The 18,791-nt window shown below is 32.6% G+C and overlaps 1 protein-coding gene across 2 annotated transcripts in view; it reads left to right on the top strand.

Moving 5' to 3' along the window:
* Nucleotides 1–18,490, top strand: part of foxo (forkhead box, sub-group O) — a 480,629-nt gene extending 462,139 nt beyond the window's left edge. For both annotated transcript variants that reach the window (XM_075359360.1, XM_075359361.1), the window contains exon 5: nucleotides 17,751–18,490. The gene's annotated coding sequence lies outside the window, so the exon portion shown is untranslated. The remainder of the gene's footprint in view (nucleotides 1–17,750) is intronic.
* The last annotated feature ends 301 nt before the right edge of the window (nucleotides 18,491–18,791 follow it).

Below are 18,791 nucleotides of genomic sequence, written 5' to 3'. Positions count from 1 at the left end.
AAAAGCTCTCGATGAGGAACGATTACTGCAGTTAAGAAAACACTTTTGGTCCAGTCGATTGCAATCAAAAGGGGAGATGCTCAACTAGATGTTACAACAGTCCTAAATCCAAAATGTCAACATCCTCCCGTTAGTCTTTTTGGGTTATACGAGATACATACGCACATACTTATGTACGTACAGATGTCACGCCGAAACTAGTCAAAATGGATTCAGGGATGGTCGAAATGGATATTTCGTTGAAATCTGAAAACCAAAATTTTTCGCGATCTCAATACTTCCTTTATTTCGTGCAAGGAAGTAAAAATTAAATATGTTAGCTTATCCTTGCGTTTATATTTATTAATGTACAATCTTTACTAAAAAGTATAGTCGCTTACATTTAAAAAATAACAACATCCCTTAAACCGAACACCATAACTGTTTTCGTATAACTTATCAAAATACAGAGAACTACGAGAAAGGAATTTTTTTATTTTTTTATTTTTTTATTTTTTTATTAAGCTTCATGTCAATGGACCATGGAAGGGCTACTTATTGCTCACTAGTTGAACGGTTTGCAACGTACACATTAGGAAAAAATTAAATGATCAATATCGACTTTAATCGTATGTATTTAAAATTTTATAATCGATTATGTTTTTTATTTTATTTACGATTCTGCTCTGCGGAAGATTTTAAGACAATCGCCCTTGATTCATCCAGGGACATTTCGGGGCGATTTATTTTTTTTTATTCGTGGCGAATTAATGTGATTTGTATAATAAAAATATTATTAGGTATCGATCTGAATAAAAGATTTATTTATTTATTCAAAAAATTTCAGGTTACATTTTTTATACGACCACCAGATAGGAATACACAGTATCCTAGCACGGTAGCCCCCCGCTAAACGCATAGACACGGAATTCGTAGTAATTAAAAGATGTCCGCGCGTCCTTTGAGAGATAAAAAAAGTAAACTACCAGGGGAAAAAGGATAGATAGCGTTAGAGATTCAACTCTTTCAGGCTTTATATAGAAAATTTTCTTTCTTTTCCAGAATTTTATATAATGTGGAAGGAAGTATTCCGACTGAAATTTGAACCGGTTTAATCAAATCTCATCGAAGGATATTTGATATATTAAAGTCTGAAAAAATTTGCGATAAACTAAAAAGTAATTATTAACAAAAATGTAGGATTTAAATCTGACAAAGAATTATTTCCTAATTTATAAATTCATAAAGAAATAACATTTTACTAAATAAGAAAATATAAGTGAAAAATCACGTTAAAACAGTATTCCTTGAATTTTCTACATTATTCAACCTGTATATTAATATGCGCTCAAATAATTTTACATCGTTCTTCTGAAATATTTAAACTAATTAATAATTTGCTGTAAAGGTATGAAGAAAACATCAGTTATATAGAAATAGAATCGAGAAGCTTAACTCAAAAATCATATTAGTAATTAAAAACGTAAAAATATACAAAATCATCGAAAAACTCTTCAGCAATTTTGAAAAATCGTATCTCATAGACTATTAGCGATAATCAAACGAGTATTTTTTTTTTAACAAATACACCGACTTAAAATGTTTTTTCCGTACCTTAGAATGTTTCAATATGAGCTCTGTCGGTCGCTCGCAAACATCCAGCCGATAATCGACTTCTGCCCTGGTCTGCTGGATCATCGCAGGCGTAACTGTGGCGATAGCGGCGGTGATCCGTTGTCTTAAATGTTTTGGAATAGTTGTAGGATACGGGGATCTCAGCGACGCGATGAAATTATCGAGTATGTCGGCAATTCCCGAAGAATAAACGTGTTGTACGGTTTGATATCCGATCGTGTGATCGGCCCGTTCTCTTTTCACGAGTCTACTATCACAGGAACGTTTATTTAGACGCGCTACAACTGTACGTTTTCCCGTAAGTCGACCAAATCGAACAAGAAACTAACGTCGCTGTAATATTTCAACAAGAGACGGTGCGCCCCCTCGCTTTATCCTAGGCGTTCGACGCGCTCTCGATGAAAGATTCCCTAATCGTTGAATCGGTGGGGCCTCTGCTTTGGCCTCCGAGAAGCCCATATCTTACAATCCTGGACTTTTTTCCGCGGGGATAAAACCGTTGTCTACAGTGAAAAAATCAGGGATATACAATATTTAAGACGACGGATCACCGCTGCTATTGCTTGCGATCACAGTTATGCCTGCGATCGGGAAGAAGTAGAATATCGGCTGAATGCTTGCAAAGCGATCAACGGAGCTCGTATTGGAACATTCTAAGGTATGTAAAAAACTTTTTGAGTCGATGAATTTTTAAAAAAAAATACCGGTTTGATTATCTCTAATAGTTTTTGAGGTACATTTTTTTTTAAATTGCTGCAACCTTTTCCAACGATCCTGTATTTCCACATGTACGTTAGAAAATGTTAACGACGTAGGAACACTACTTTTTCTACGATCTTATTTTTCATTACAAGATTACGCGACTGGCATCCTCTGTTTAACGATCGCGTTTTAACATCTCGATACTGAATTAATTTAAAAAATTACATATTATCGATTACAGAAAATTTAAAAACCGTTTTGCGTAAGATATCCATTTCAGATAAATATAATAAGGCATTTAATTTTTTTTATATAATACGGAACGAAAAACCGAAGTAACGTAACTTAATATTTATCGGAAAAAGAATTTATAATCCGCTAGGCTTCGATTTATTTATTTTATTTTTTTTAAATAGAAGCTAAAAAGATGGAATCGATACCACAAGATGTAAATTCCACGTTTGAAAAAAGCAATTAATTACAGGACCTCGCATTAATTTTGCACACTCGATTGCTCTCGAACCTTCAAGAGCCATGTCCCACACAGAAGCCCTTTAACGTCTGAACCCCTCCATCAATCCGCCGACCGTCGGGATAACCCTCGACCCTAATACCTCTCCCCTTTTTTTCAAAAGAGGAAGATTTTATTAAAGAATCAATTAATGCGTTGTAATATATAAATAATTACCCGTCAGTTTTGACCGGCTGAATAATTAAAAAAAATTAAAATAACAAAAAAAAAAAAGCGCCGTTCAGAGCTAAGATAGATTCAAAAAGAAAGAATAAATTTTTTAAAGTCGTTTGATACATCCTTATTAATAGTTTCTTGTATTTATTATTTAAAAAGCTGAATTTTTTAAATTAAACAAATAAACAGCGTCCAGGACCTGCCACTAAATTCATTTTCTAATAAAAATTAGCAGATCATTTCGTTTGTAAAATCTTAGTACCGGAAAAACGATATATCTTACTTATAATCGGTCGGTGGGAAAAAGTAGTATGCGGCTTTACTATAATATTTATTACGATTAGAAAATATATTAAACAAAGTTACTCAAAATTTATAGAAATAAATAAGTCTTTTATTCTTTAGTACGTATTAATACATTATATTGATTACGTCAGTCAAAACTCTTTACCGAATGGACCGATTTGACAGCGTTTTTCCTTTTATTTAAATTTTGTAAACGAAGATGTTTTGGTGATGCTTTATTATTTTTCTTTCTGGGGGCGCAACGAAATGTCCTTAACAGCGGACGGACACGATATTACTTTCGCAAGCGAGTAAAAATTAACTTAAAGATTTAACCGATTTAAAACGTCTATTCCGTATTCTAAAAGCAACTAAAACCGCAGTTAAAAACAATATTAAAAATCTAACTTAAAACAAACCTGTTATTTTGCACCCGCCAGACGGAAAAAATCGACCAAACGCATTATAATAATAATAATTAAATATTTGAATACAGATGACCTTAAGAAATAGTAATGCGTCGGATAACGTAGTCGTTTCGTTTCCTAAAATATTTCTGATGTTCCCTCCAAATTTAAATTTCCCACGCTACGCCGCATAACAGACACAGTACACAAGTATTTGGTGTACTGTCGGTCGGCAATCGCAGCCAACACAAACAGTTGCGTCGGTCCGAATCATGGGATGTCCACGAACGAGTGAGCGAGCGTAGTGTGCTCTATTCGCAAACGGCAAATAATAACTTCCTCTCGGCGGTTACTCTGGTGAGGCTTTATCGTTCTTTGCACGGCTGTACAGAATCTTTTTTTAACAAAAATTACGTTATTTTGACGGAACGATTTGAAAATATTTTTATTTATGTTTTTGTTATAAATTATTTACTCTATATGCTATATCGATTAATAATGTAATATATAACCTTATTCCGATAAAGAAATAATTTTGGGTGAATTTAAGAAAATTATTGGGAAAACAAAGTTAAAAAATAATACATATATTCTCGTTAAGGTGATTTTTAGTTTATAGGGTCGGTGACAATCTCTGTACGTCGTTTTTAAGAGTTTCTGGTTTTTTAACAACATACAGGTTTCTTCTTACCTTTGAATTATTTGCAAACGGCTTTCACACACACACACGCGCGCGCGCGCGCGCGCGGAGGCAATTTTTTTATACGCCTGTTGGTATTTTAAGGAAAACTTAGAAATTAATTAAAAAAGAAACGATTCAAACGACTTAAAAAAATGATATTAAAAATTCGTTTAGAAGTAATGGAAAACCGTTTTCCATTTTAATGGAAAAAGTTTTAACTTTTCGAAGTCCGGTGTTAAATTAACGGTTATTAAATATTACACGAACAGACTAACATTGCACTTGGACTTGATCGGCACAGCGCCGGGATCTACAACAAATCACAGAGCAACCTAATTAACTTCACGTACAGAAAAATTGTGAACTAACAGCTTGCGATAGAATTAGTTGAAGTAATCTGTCTGTTTTTTCCCCTTCGTGAAAGGGTTTAATAACATTTTTGTCTTCGCCTTGATTATTCGGTTTTTTTTCTGTACGTTCCAAAAGTAACTTTATATGCCGGGGGATTGAATCCGCGCGCCGCGAGTAATTTTTCTGCAATTGTCGGCAATTCTGCGTAATATGCGGTTTGTTTCTGCGACTCGGCCAGTTCGGTGACTTTGAGACGAGAATATATGTTTTATTCTTTGTCGTTCTTGTTTTCGTCATTAAAAGGCGACGAAGACAAGGCGCGGAAAGACACGGTCTCGATCATTAAGATTGAGACCGTGTCTTTCCACGCGCGCTTAGAATGATGTTAACTTTAAAACGGCGAATATTTTTAGTACATTCACAGTGAAAGACCAGTTTTCCGTTAAATTTTCCCGGTACAGCGGTTCCTCATTGATAAAGAGTACTAAACGAGAAATTTAGGGAGACGGGATCGGTGAAGGATTATGATTGAAGCGGACCTCAAGACTCGATGAGCAAAAACTACAAGACACATCAGCTGCTATGCGATGTAGTTTAAACGATTCTATGCGAGATTTGTTCCTACAGAAAAACATCGGTTTTGCGACTGCTCATAAGGCAGTTCGAAAGAAGTTCAATTTCATTCCGCGTATAAAGTGAAGGCGGTTCAAAGGTTATAGGCCGGACTGTGGATAGCGAATCCGATGTTGTGAATTGTTTCAACAGTTTCTAGCGGACAATTATGACGATGTTTTGAACAATGTTTTCGTACCGATGAGGCTAGTTTCATTTATCAGGATACGTGCACGCACGGAACTAACGTTTACGGTCCAAAAACCCGTATATCGTACGTGCAATTCCTTTTCGTGAACAGAAAATTTGAGTCGATTCCAGTATACGGATAAAGAATAATCGGCCCGATATTTTTCGCGGAAACAATAAATTCAGTTCGTTATTGTGAAATTTCTCGATAGTTAACGAGAGAGTTAACAGAGGAGAGAGATTAATAATGCTTGGATTAAAGAAGACGACGTGACCGCGGTTACAGCCAGGCAGTCTATGATGTTACTGCAAAAGCTTTTCGAAGATCGCATCATTTTAGAGCCTTTTGGCCACCTCATCGTTCTCGGGACTTAAGTCCAGATTTAAGCATGGACTTAAGCCGTACAAAACGTAATATTTATCGATTTCGCTATATTTAAACTATTATAGTTTTTCATTCGATCTAGGGCGAATTTTTAGCGGAGAAAAAAATTTGGTAATTATTTAGAAATGCAATTCTACGAGTGGCGTGAAAAAGTCGTTTGATTTAACCGGTTAAAAAATTAGAACGTAATTTGATTTTTTTTCCTCTTACTAAAGCAAATTAAAAATTTGTTTGAAGTCGTATCAAGCTTTCTTTGAAATATATATTTCTTTTTTATCTATTTTCTGGTTTTAAATCAAATTTATTCAGAGTTACACATATAAATCTATCCTATTTCAGTATATAATTCTTCCAAAAAACCCGTATCGATTATTGTTATTAATCGATTCATCAATTAGCATGAGCTTCATTAGCCGCACGAGTTAATCGAATGGATAGTTCTTAGTTACCGTTACGCGATAAAATTGCTTTCACGCTAACTTTAGAAGAATCAATAAAAGACGCTATTCTTCAGGAATATGCTGAATTCCAAGCGTTTTCATCAGGCCATCGACATCAGTGCAAACGCATAATAAATTTTTCACGATAAAATAAGTTGCAAGAATTTTATTTCGTGTTATAAACCTAGTAACTTTGTATTTTTCGCTAAAAGATTCCGCTGTTGGCAGTCTGGACCCCAGAAGTTCAGCTTGCTGCTTCGATAACTTTAAATCGTGAACTAAATCGTTAAGTTCATGTTGAATTAGATGAAAAGATTTCTAATCAGATACAGGAAGAAATTCTTCAAAATCTTCTACATCATCCGCTTCATTTTCAGATTGTTTTTCTGGGGATTTCGGTTTAGATGGTGGAAGAGGTACAGGTAACTCCTCTCTGTGTGGTACCGGCTTTAGCGCTGAAGATACATCTGCATATTTTATGAATTTTCTATTTTTGAATGAAAATCTAAACGTATATGAAATACAAAAGTAGCAGTCGGTGAAGCGGTCCTTAGGTTCACGCCAAACCGTCGGTACAGAGAACGGCATGGCTCGTCGTTTTCCTTTCTACCGTTCACTTAAGTTACCGTGCACGATATGCAAATAACGTAAGGCGCCCAGATGTCATCTTGATCCCCGACTGCACAATCAAAATAAAATTTACAACCTGTTTGTATCCGTTCAGAAATAGTCTTTCTTTGAGATTTAGGCGTAAATTTACCACAGACATAACAAAAATTGCGTAGATGATTTGAACATTCACGAACCTTTACAGAAGCCATGTTGTAGCAAATAAAAACGAGAAAAATCATTTTTGCATTATAAAGGATCGACGAAATATAGCAAAACATTAATAATAAGCTATACTTTGTGTTGCGAAACACAACACAAAGTATAGACAAGTGAAGCGAGACTGAATAAGATTTTAAACTACGAAGTAGGCACAGATGTCTGTATTATATACAGACATCTGTTGTACGTGTACGTGTTCACTTCTCGTGATACAGTGTATGTATTTATCTATTTATTACTTCCTTTTACGAAGTATTGTGATCGCGAAAAGTTTCGATTTTCAGATTCCAACGGAAATATCCATTTTGACCATTCTTGAATCCATTTTGACTAGTTTCGGGGTGATGTCTGTAAGTACTTATGTATCTCGCATAACTCAAAAACGATTAGCCGTAGGATGTTAAAAGTTTTGTATCTAGGACTGTTTTAACATCTAGTTGTGGACTTTTGATTGCAATGGACTGGACTAAAAGTCTTCAAAAAAGCCCAAAATCCAAAAAAATTGTATTTTGGAGTTTTTCTTAATAAGCCCTCAAAGAGAGCTTTTCAACGATATATCATAAGCGGTACTTATTTTCGTCGGTTCCAGAGTTATAACCAAATGAAATTTTTATTAATGAATTATATGGATCTTAGAAGGGGAAGACACGTCGGTTCGAATCAACTTCATCTCCTTTTTTTAAATTTAAATATATTGATTTATTAATAATTATTAACTTCTGAGTTTTAAAAAAAGTTTTACGATAAATAATAATTCAAGAATAACAATAAAACAAAAAAAAACAAAAATGGAAAAAATCAAAGTTATTAATGAAATAAAATTGTACGTACTTTTCATTTTAAAGAAATATGTGTATATAATTTTGTAGAAGTACAAAGAAGTCACGTGGTGTTCAAATCAGATTTTTTTTTTATTAAGCATATATGCATATTGTTTAAAAGTAAAAATACAGAAACTATTCTTAATTGTAACCAGTAGTTGATCAAAATTGAGTTTATTACAAAAAGTTTTACAAATTTACAATTTACGTAAAACCTTTACTCGGTAACACAATTTCAATAGCGTATTTGAAACCAGCGCCCGAACTCCAGAAAGAAAAATTGTGTAAGATGTTAGATACAAATTTTTGTGTTGAATAGTGTAATTTATTAAAAATGAGAAAAACGTTTCTCGTAAATAAAAATATTGTTTCGAGCTGCACGAAAACAGTTCTGTTGTCTGGTTTGGTAAAGGTGAATATTATTTATTTTTTAAAGATTAAATTACTATTTTTTTTTAACAAAGATTGAATATTCATAAATATAAACACAAGGAAAAGTTAACATTCTTAATTCGTAAAAATCTGTTTGATTCACGTCATCTGTTTATGTTATGATTCACGTGTATGGGAATAAAACAGTGATAAGACAGGTCGTTTTCGTATCTGAAAATTTGTTTAGGGAATATTAAGAGACTATATACTTAATACGGGAATTTTCGTAAGCGTAATAAATATTTAATAATAATTACCGGCTTGCCGTTTGTTTTATTAAAGGGCGTTTTAAAGCAAAAACGTCCGGTTTAAATTTTTTTATTTAATTTTATGTTCTCCGCTCCACTTAACGAAAAATTTTCATTTGAAGTGCGAGTTGCATAATATAATGTAAAATAATGTCTTTAATGTGGCTACTTCAATTACTTATAATTAACATTCGCTTATCTGTTGTCGCTTAATATGTTATTTTTGACGTAAAATTTAAGTGATACCGGTTGAAAATTGATTATTTTCTTCTTTTTTTCTAGGATGTAATTTACGTAAACGTTTTGTTATCCCCGCGTGTTTTTTTTTTTTGATTTTTCAAACGGTTATCCAGATTAAGTCACCGGACGGTTCAAGAGATTTAAGTCTCGGGTGAATCGCTAAATAAATACGGTGATAGAGAGATGACGCGGTCATCGAAGAGTATCGTGTGACGTTATAACAGCGACGGGCTGGGATATACGATCGGAGTCGAGCGCACCGCACTTTGTCTTCCGTTTCCGCACGCTAAACGTCGTACTCTTGAAGATTTAACCGGAAAGGTTAAGAAGTAGGGCAAAAGAAATGTATTTAGGAACGTTAGTAGAACGTATTCTAATCCCGAGATGAGTCTTAGACTCCCGCACGCCCGAGCAAAGTTTAGTGATAATTTAGCGATGTCGACAGGGTCGGCGGTAGCGATGCGGGGGACGTTGGATGCTGCTGGCGCCAGCCTCGCCGGGCAGCCCGGCGCCGCCACCCCCGTCAAACGATTTTCGAAACGGTGAAAGAGTTAAGCCCGTAGAGAGAGCTCATTCGGCTAATATACCGGCGGCTACTAGTCCTATCGAAAACATCGATTATTCTGTTTTACGGGTCTCTTCGCCCGCACGTATGCATGCATGCGTTAAATTTCATTTCGTAAATTATACGGTTATCTCTTCGTCGCATTAAGTTACTCCGATAATATTTTTCAAAAACTTGACATGAGATACCGCGCGTCCCCTATTTCTATTCTAGTCGCACCATTTCGATTCCAGAGGTAGATGAATTTAAATAAAACGTTTTACGCTAAGGTTTTCTTTAAAAATTCGTTTCTTCTTTTTACCGAACCGAAACGTTCGTTCGTTAAAAATTGTTATCGGTCGAATGTTTTCACCTTGAAGATTTAAAAGTAGAGAAACATTTTACAGTTTGATATTCTCGTCGGTTATTTTTTTATTTAACGACGCATATATGCAGTCACTTTATTATTAAAAAATTGAATACTGCCTGCATCGATTCAATTCCATTTATTTGTCAGTTTTTATTTTTATTTTTATTAACGGCGACTATAAATTTAAAATAGATTTCCTTATTAAGTTGACGCGATAATATATATTAATTATTTTAAATTATTAAAGGTCATTGTTAAACGTTTCGTTAATTATTACTAATAATAAATATTAATTTTTAATTATTTACACCTCGACTTCAAAATTAAAAAATCTTTTTTTTATTGTTCGGTTAAAAAAAAGTCTTTTAAACAATTTAAATAACTATTTTATAAAAATTTTCGTTTGAATTTTTGTCGGTTCTGAAGCAGATGAAAACATTTAAGCTTTATTAAAAATAACATTGAATCTTTCACTTTTTCTTACTAAAACTGTTACTTTGTTACTAATAGTTAATAAAGTAAACATTTATTATTATTATTATTATTGTTATTTAGTAATAATATAGTTTAAAAAAGATGTAAAAATAACCCACCTATTGGTAAACTCGTCGTTGTAAATCAGCCGATTTCGAAGTCGAAGTTCTCAGGTTCAAATCCTAATAAAGGTAGTTGATTTTATTCGGATTTGGATACTAGATCGTGGATACCGGTGTTCTTTTGTGGTACCTGAGTTTGTTTCAAGAGCCCACGTTTACCGGTACAGTTACATCAAATTACTTATCAGATATCTGATAAGTTTAATTGTTGATGCGAAAAATAAATAAAAATAAAATTTTTTTCCATAAAAATTACTGTTTGATTATCATTTGGAATTCAGCTGTTAAAACAGCTGTTTATTAGTTGATTTTTGAAGTTGAAGGTTCTGAGGTAAAGATATCACAAAAATAGGCAAACATACGTACACCTCCTTCCAGAATTCTTAATCGATAAAATTGTTTCTTGATTAGAGGGACGTCATGAAACACCAAGATCTACAAAATCGTAGATATTCAAAATTTAATACTTAATTAGATCAATTAAGAGTAGATTAGAGTAATTAATTAGATTAGAGTATTAATCTTATACTCGTGTTAGATTTAGGTTTTTTCTTTTGTTAACTTCTAAGGAATGATCAGACCGGGTCTGAAAAAAACAAAATTAATTTTTTTTTAAGAGAGAAGATAGAGAGAGGGGTAGACAGAAACTGAAAGAATGAACTTATTCAGTATTTTTGAAAGTCCACTTTACCAGTGAATGTAAGAAGTTTGATCGATCTAGTATTGACACAATTACTACCGATATTCAAGAAGCGATTTCAGTTTCGCTTCGCTTTAGTATCGCTAAAAAATAGAAATTCCGTTTGAAACGCAAAACTAAATAGCCGACCTTCTTTTAGGATTCAGAGGCCGTAATCGATATTCAAAAGAATCTCTGCCGGTCCGAAAAAATCTTCACGTAAGTTACGACGACAAAGTCGTTTTGAAATACGCATGTTGCCGTAAAATTCCTGATTTAAATTTGAAACCGTATCGCGTCACCGTGCAACAATTTAAAATGAAACGAAACTTCTTAATTATTACGTACGGTTTCTCAAAAACATTGTCGATGGACAGATAGACCAGATGCTGCATTTCATGTCGGACGAAGTGCGAATTAATTTATTTGCGGATGTTAATTCGCCTAAAAGCAGATATCGGACGACTGAAAATCGGTGTATGGTGTGCATTTTCTGGTAATCGTGTAGTTAGTTGGCCGATATTTTTTGAACAGACTGTCGATACGGAAGCGTACCGTAAAATTTTCGAAGGATTCTATGCTCGCTTAACAGTTCGTGAAAAATGTGTTTTCATTTCATTCTTAAAATATATTGTACGTCGTATATATATTATATACTTACACATTTTTAAATGTATAGGCGACTCAGAATTGCACGGCAATATTTTCCGAGAGCTTTTTATTTACTTTTCTTATAATTAAATTTTTTATTATACATACATGCATTTACGCACATTTATTAACGGTAGTTTTCACAAAGTTAATTTCATGCGTACCTAAAAAAACTTTATTTCACACCGGTGTTCTTTTAGCTTTGCGGTTTTCACAGAATTTCACAGAAACTATTAAAAATGCAATTCTAGGATCTGATATATTAAATTTTTATATAAAAAAATATACGAAACTACAAAATCATTTAAAGCATCGTTTTACTCTTTCGGCAAAAATCGGAGCTTAATATTTCGATAGCGGTTAAATACTCGAAGAGAGAACGTTTAAGGAGATATATGTTACAGGAATTTTTTGCTTACATCGACTCTATATATAATACAATATATTACGATACAGTATACAAAGCGTATTATATCTACGTATATATACATATACAGTGTTAGTAAGCTATGGAAACCCTTAATACCTTTTCCAATAGTTACATAAAGAAAAATTAGATTTAACAAATGCTTCTACTCGGAAAAGATCTATTTTGTCGATATGAAAGCGCCACGTTCCAAGCTCTCGTGAAGAGGCAAAACGTTTTAGCTGGTTGTGCGCAAATTATTTTAAAGAAATTTAGAAACTAAGATTTTGACGTAAAAACATTTTAACACCTAACCAAAATGAAGGCTATTTAATGTATTTTACAAGCTTGTTTTAAAAACGGGCTACTTTACAGCTAGCGGTCTTTTACTGAAAAATAAATTGTTTTAAGGTCAGGCCAATAAGTTTTACAAGGGTCTTTTAATAATTAGAGACAAACGGCAACAGCGGAATCGAAACTGAAATTATCCAGCGTTTAGTTTGGACCCCGTCCGTAGAAAATATCAACCGTTCGAGTAGAGTTTCCGTTATTATAACCTCTTTTGTTTATTTCAAAATGTCGCCTCCGGTTGAAATATTTTCCGGTCGAAGAATAGCGTGCTTCGATAAAATTTTATTAATTTCTCAAACACGGTTACTGCTGATACGTTAACAAATTATTAAAAAAGTGAAAATCCACCTTCCAGCAAATTAATGTGTTTTCCCTAAGGACTACATAGTCCTTAGATCACACGGATAGCATTAAAAACAATAAACCAGAAAATTCTAACTTTGCTAAAAATTTACTAGATAATGGTCATACTACATTCTAAAATAGATACAACATTTATGAAAATTTTAGACGTTTCTTATAATTATTATAATACATCTAATTTAGAGAAATATCGCATTTACAGTAATCATAAAAAGCTAATTAACGAGCAGAAAATTGTTAAAGATATTAAATTGTTTAAAAATGCCCCGAATACAGATGTAAAGAGATAATAATTTAAATAAATAAAAAAATATCGATTCAGTATACTGATAACTAGAAAACGGTCATGACTGCTTAATCGTTTTAATTTTTTTAATTTATTTTATTCTCCTGACGATGGTCTAAGGACCGAAAGATCCGGGGAAAACATATTTAATTTGCCGGTAAGGTGGATTTTCACGTTTTTAATCATTTTTAATGAAATTGTTATTTTATGCAGGCGTAAAACCGGCCGAAATTAACTCACGAATGTTAAAATAGCGCGATAAAAGTGTACTAATCGTGCAAATTTTTGTTATTGGATCAAGCGGTTTAAATCGTACAGTACAAACGCGATCAGTTTTTATCGTAACGGAAGACATGTGGAAGATTAGAAAAATCGCATAATGATCTTATTCACCGGTAAAGTGTTTTGAAATATAAAGGCCCGATTTATTTGGAGTGATATATACAGTTAGCAGCGAGTACTATTGTGACGTGCTAGAAAATAATATGAAACCGGGAATTAGAAAGAACCGTTCTCCTGCTATCAAGCAGGAGAACGGTTCCTTCCCAGGCAACAGCTCTCCCATGCCTCTCAAAAGACCAGGAATCTATTGAAAAGTCGGTTAGACATATGTCGTGTTACATCCTTACAATCCGATCTTGCACTATCGCATTTTTTTGTTTGGTCCAATGAGCGAGTAAAGAACGGCACCGAGTGAACGATTCTTTACAACTGTAATTAAAAATCTCGCATATAACTGAGGAGTATGTTGAAAAGTATTATTATTATTGAATAAATTTAGTTTTTCGTTATTTTTCTAGGAATTTGCCCGTTTAATTATAAATGACCCTCAAATTTTAACTTTTACTTTGTTTTACTGTTGAGCAATTATTTAAGAGGTAATGCAACCGAATTTTCAAACTAGCTGTAAAAAACATTAATTTGCCGCCGTTTTAGTTAGCGTTGTATTCCGATGTTTTTACATCTAATTTTTTTATTTTTATTGTTCTCTAAAACGATACGAGGGACGTTCAATAATTAACCAGACAAACTGACGTAGAGAAAAAAGATTTATAAACTTGTACACTACTTTTCATCGTATTCTCCAGCAATATTATGACACTTGTCCCACCGTTCTATGAGCTTTCTGATTCCCGCATCGTACAAGTCGTTGTTTGAACCGTTCGTGAACCGCTTTGTTGTCGTCGAACTTCTTGCCGTGTAAGAAATCTTCCGCTTAGCCCAACAAATGAAAATCGGACGGGGCGAGGTCTGGGCTGTAAGGAAGATGTGGCAACAGCTCCCAACCCGACTTTGCCTTTGAGCGATGTGGAGGTGAGTGTTGTCATGCGAGAGAATCGCATCTTTTCAGAGAGCGCCTGGATGTCTTTGCCTTATCGCGGGTCTCACTTTCTGTCGGAGCATGTTAGAATAGTACTTATGCTCACGGTACGTTGTTCTTCTAAATAGTCGCTAAAAATTGGACCTTGCGAGTCCCAGAAGACTGTCGACATCACTTTACCGGGTGACGCGTGAATTTTCAAATTTCTTTTGGCGGGCGAATCCGGTTGTTTCTACTCAAGACTTTGTCATTCGGATTCGGGCTCAAAATGATGTATCCACTTTCATCGCAGGTATACGATCTAGAACGTAGAACTTCTCCTTCAAACCGTTCTTTGAGCCCAGAACAAATGCGAATCCGAGTGTCTTTATGGGCTTCAGTCTTGGAACCATCTCGAACACGTTTTGCGATAATTCAACACGTCATGAACGATCGATTGCGCGGTTCCAACACCGGTATTACACATACTACCGGTCTGGAAAATTTTGACTCGCCTATTATCGCGAATAAGATCGTTTATGCGATTTTGCAGCGCGGTAAGTCGAAACTTCAACCGGTCTTCTAAAGCGGTAGAGATCAGTCAAACTTGTTCTGCCCTAATTAAACCGTTCCACCGGCTTATACAGGTTACTGTTTAAACACTTTTCACCGTACCGTTTCAACTTTCTTGAGTAAATTTCCGCCGGTTTCACACGTTCTGATAGCAAACCTTTTTTCACTGAACGTTGCTCTTCCAGCATACACGTTTCGAGGGGAGCTGATATTCTGAAATCAACAAAAGAGGTTACGTTTAGATTAATTATGATCGAACAGCTGATTAAATGTGTTCTCAAGGTTGCCGACTGGACCCTCAAAACGTTTCATTGTCATTGAACGAACCGTTTTTTTCTACATCAATTTGTCTTGTTAATTACCTCACGTCTCTCGTTACACTTCTAATTTTTCCATCTAAAATTTTAGAGTTTTCCCCCGAGTGGTATGGATATGGTGGATTTCTTATACTAAAAATAGATATTTTTAAGATTTGTTTTTTGTTAAATTGATTTTTTATTTTTAACAGTCGAGTAGTTATTTAGGGTTCGTATATTTTGTTAATGCTGTGTGTATGAATATTTAAAAAAACAATATAACAATTGCTCCATTACATTTACATTTTATGTATTGTTTTTATTATACTCTACATATGCGTAAATTATTTGCCAGATAAATGTAGAATTATTATGTTTTTATTACTTCTATATTATTTATTGTTAGAATCTTGATTAATATTTACTTGCTAATATATTAATAACTTTTGCGATGATGAATTTCTGTCGATTTCTTTTTAGTTTAAATTAATTACTTTTTTTTATTTCTTTGTTTTACTTTTAATAATACTTATTGATAATTTATTATTCATTATTTATAAAACATTGTATTTTTATCAGCATCGGGATAAAAGTTAGTTGTATTGTAAAATCTATTTATTTTGTTTAAATTTTCTGCGCTTACAAAAAAAAAAGGGCTTATATGTTTCCCGTTGTCTGATAAATATTTTTCTTGCGTTACATTCCCTTCCTACTACAAATGGTGTAATGGGTGTGAGATAAGGAAAAATACATGTGTCCAAGCTGCTATAAATAAAGGCTAAAATATATAATAGGATCGTTCTAACTGCAGTTTATTTCCTCTTGCAGTTTTGCACGCTAAAAGAAACTGTTCTAAACGGTTAACTTACAGTTTCTTTTAACGGTAATATTACATGAATTATCGGTCAGTTATATAAACCGTTAAACATAGGAAAGTTACTTTTAAATTACTATTTAAAAACAAGCGAATTAAAAAAATTATAATTCACATCAAACAGTTAAATTTTGTTTTTAATTTTAAATTAAAGAAGTAGTCACAAACATTATGCGTGTCTTTTCTGAAAAAAATATTAGAGATGCAGTTTTGGAAACCAATTTTCAATATTTGTCAGGTTAAATAACCAAAAAGTACACTAATATTTTACATAATTACTGACCAAAACCTTGTAATTCAACATTATATTAAGTATAGACCAAAAAATAGGGTATTCTTTTGGCAGCTATAACTTGAAAGCAAAGTGTTTCTGGATCTATGATTACGTGATTTTTTTTATTTGTAACTCTTTAATCTCCTGAAATTGTGGTGGAACAATGTATGTGAAAACACACACACACCTATATATGTTATAGACATAGTAAGAAATGAATAATTTTCTACAATACCTAGGTATTGTAAAGTGTGAAACGTAAAAGATTATATACTACACTTAGGCATTCTGTAAAATATGTAAAGGTGATCAGGCGCAGTTTGTTTACATTCGTTATTTTTCCATTTTGAACTTGTCATGACCCCTTCGTTGTGCTCTATGATTTTATTTTCTTCAGTCTTTGACAAGGTGTGTGCTGAGGAGAATCAAGGTTTCCTAGGTTAGGATAAGTTTCCTGTTCTTGACATAGCACTACATTCCAGCCTAAAGGAAGCAGCCAAGGTTTCATCAAGCATATGTGTAAAAGTAAATGTCAAAATATGAAATGTTTCTACGTAAAGAATAAAATGAAATGTTATTCTAAGCGGCATTCATCAGTTTTTCTTGCTGTAACAAATAATATATTTTATTCGGTCTAATAAAATACTTTTAATTAAAACATTTTGTTTTGTTTATAACAGGAATATCTCTTCAATATTTTATACTTTACCTAAATACATGTTGGAATACTGTAGAATATCCAGGAACAGTATAGAATACCTAGGGAATCTACAAAATCTAATCTACGAATGATTTATAAATTATATTTTATCTAAACTAAAAATATCAGGTACTTTTTGCAGTACCTAGTTACTGTACGGTTTCAATTAACCACACATCTCAGGAATGGTCGTTGAGACTGTACTAGAGTACACTTCATTTACATTCATACATATCATTCTCATTCATCCATCGTACAGTGGTACCAGAGTCTAAACAGAAAAAGCGGGAGAGAGAGATATTTTACATATACATCGCCTTGGTTTTGCACTTTGCTGGCACACCTCTTTCTCTGTTACAGTAATTATCTTTATATTACCAGCATTTTTAATAATTTATAACCATCATTCTTGTTCCTAATATTTTTATTTTTTCTTATCGTGTAATCTGTAAAATCGATTTACTATATTCATAATTAAATCTTTACAATACCATTATATGTATATGGAGTTGTAACGTGTAAAATATTAAAATAATTTTTTTTTACTTTTTTGTTCACAGGGAACTTATTTGATGGTCGCATTAATTATGAGGACACCAATCCAAATCTTCTTTTACTGTACTTCTTGTTCAGAGTATTTGCTCGGTTTTGAATGGCACTATTTCTGCTCATTTCAGAGTAATGATGTAATGTACAGAACTGATTTTGATGTACTTCGATGTTTTAAATACTTCATTATATTTTTGGAAAAAAAATTTTATGAACATTTTTTTTAACAAAAATAATAAATAAAAAGTAAATCATATTAACAAGAAAGAAAATGTGGATTTCATTTTTTTTTTATTATCAATCTGTAAATTATAATGAACAGTAATAATAATTTACAGAAAATATATATGAATTATGATTAAATGGGAATTTTTTATTTATTTATTTTTATTTTTGTTATTTAAAGATTATTTTTTGTTAAAATAGTCAAAACTTTTTATAAAGAAGAAAATATTACAGTAGAAGATACATATTTTTTTGTTTGTTATTAAATTGAAGGACATTTGATTTTTATGTTAACAAAAAATTACATACATTATTTTATATGAATGATAATGTAAATTTTTTATAAAGTAAAATTATTATTTAGTCGCTATTATAATCTGTAACGATGTTTATTCTATGGTGAAAATTATTTCTATAGTTATGTTTTAACTATTATAAATAACAACATTGTGATAATTTATAGCCCCTAATGTAGATAAAAATATTTCTGTAATAAAAAATTATATATTTTTCTCATTGCAACAGACAGATTTTGTTTTATTTTTATTAATTATTAATTATAATTTTTTTTTATTATATATTATAAAATAATATCGATGCGTTTTATGATCTCCCACTTACCATCATGTTGTTTAGAAATCACCCTTTACTCCTTCTACTGCTTACTCATTTTACATACGAGTTTGTGAATATCATTAACTATGTTATTTTAAAATACAGTAATAATAATAATATTCTCATTAAGAATAATTCTTTGTAATACATTCTGCGAGTAATTATATTTGTTTATTAATTTATTTATTTATACAATAGGATTACATCCAATA

Source organism: Lycorma delicatula, chromosome 3 (assembly GCF_047948215.1).
Source record: "Lycorma delicatula isolate Av1 chromosome 3, ASM4794821v1, whole genome shotgun sequence".
Taxonomy (NCBI): Eukaryota; Metazoa; Arthropoda; class Insecta; order Hemiptera; family Fulgoridae; genus Lycorma; species Lycorma delicatula.
This window is presented reverse-complemented; position numbering and strand designations above follow the sequence as displayed.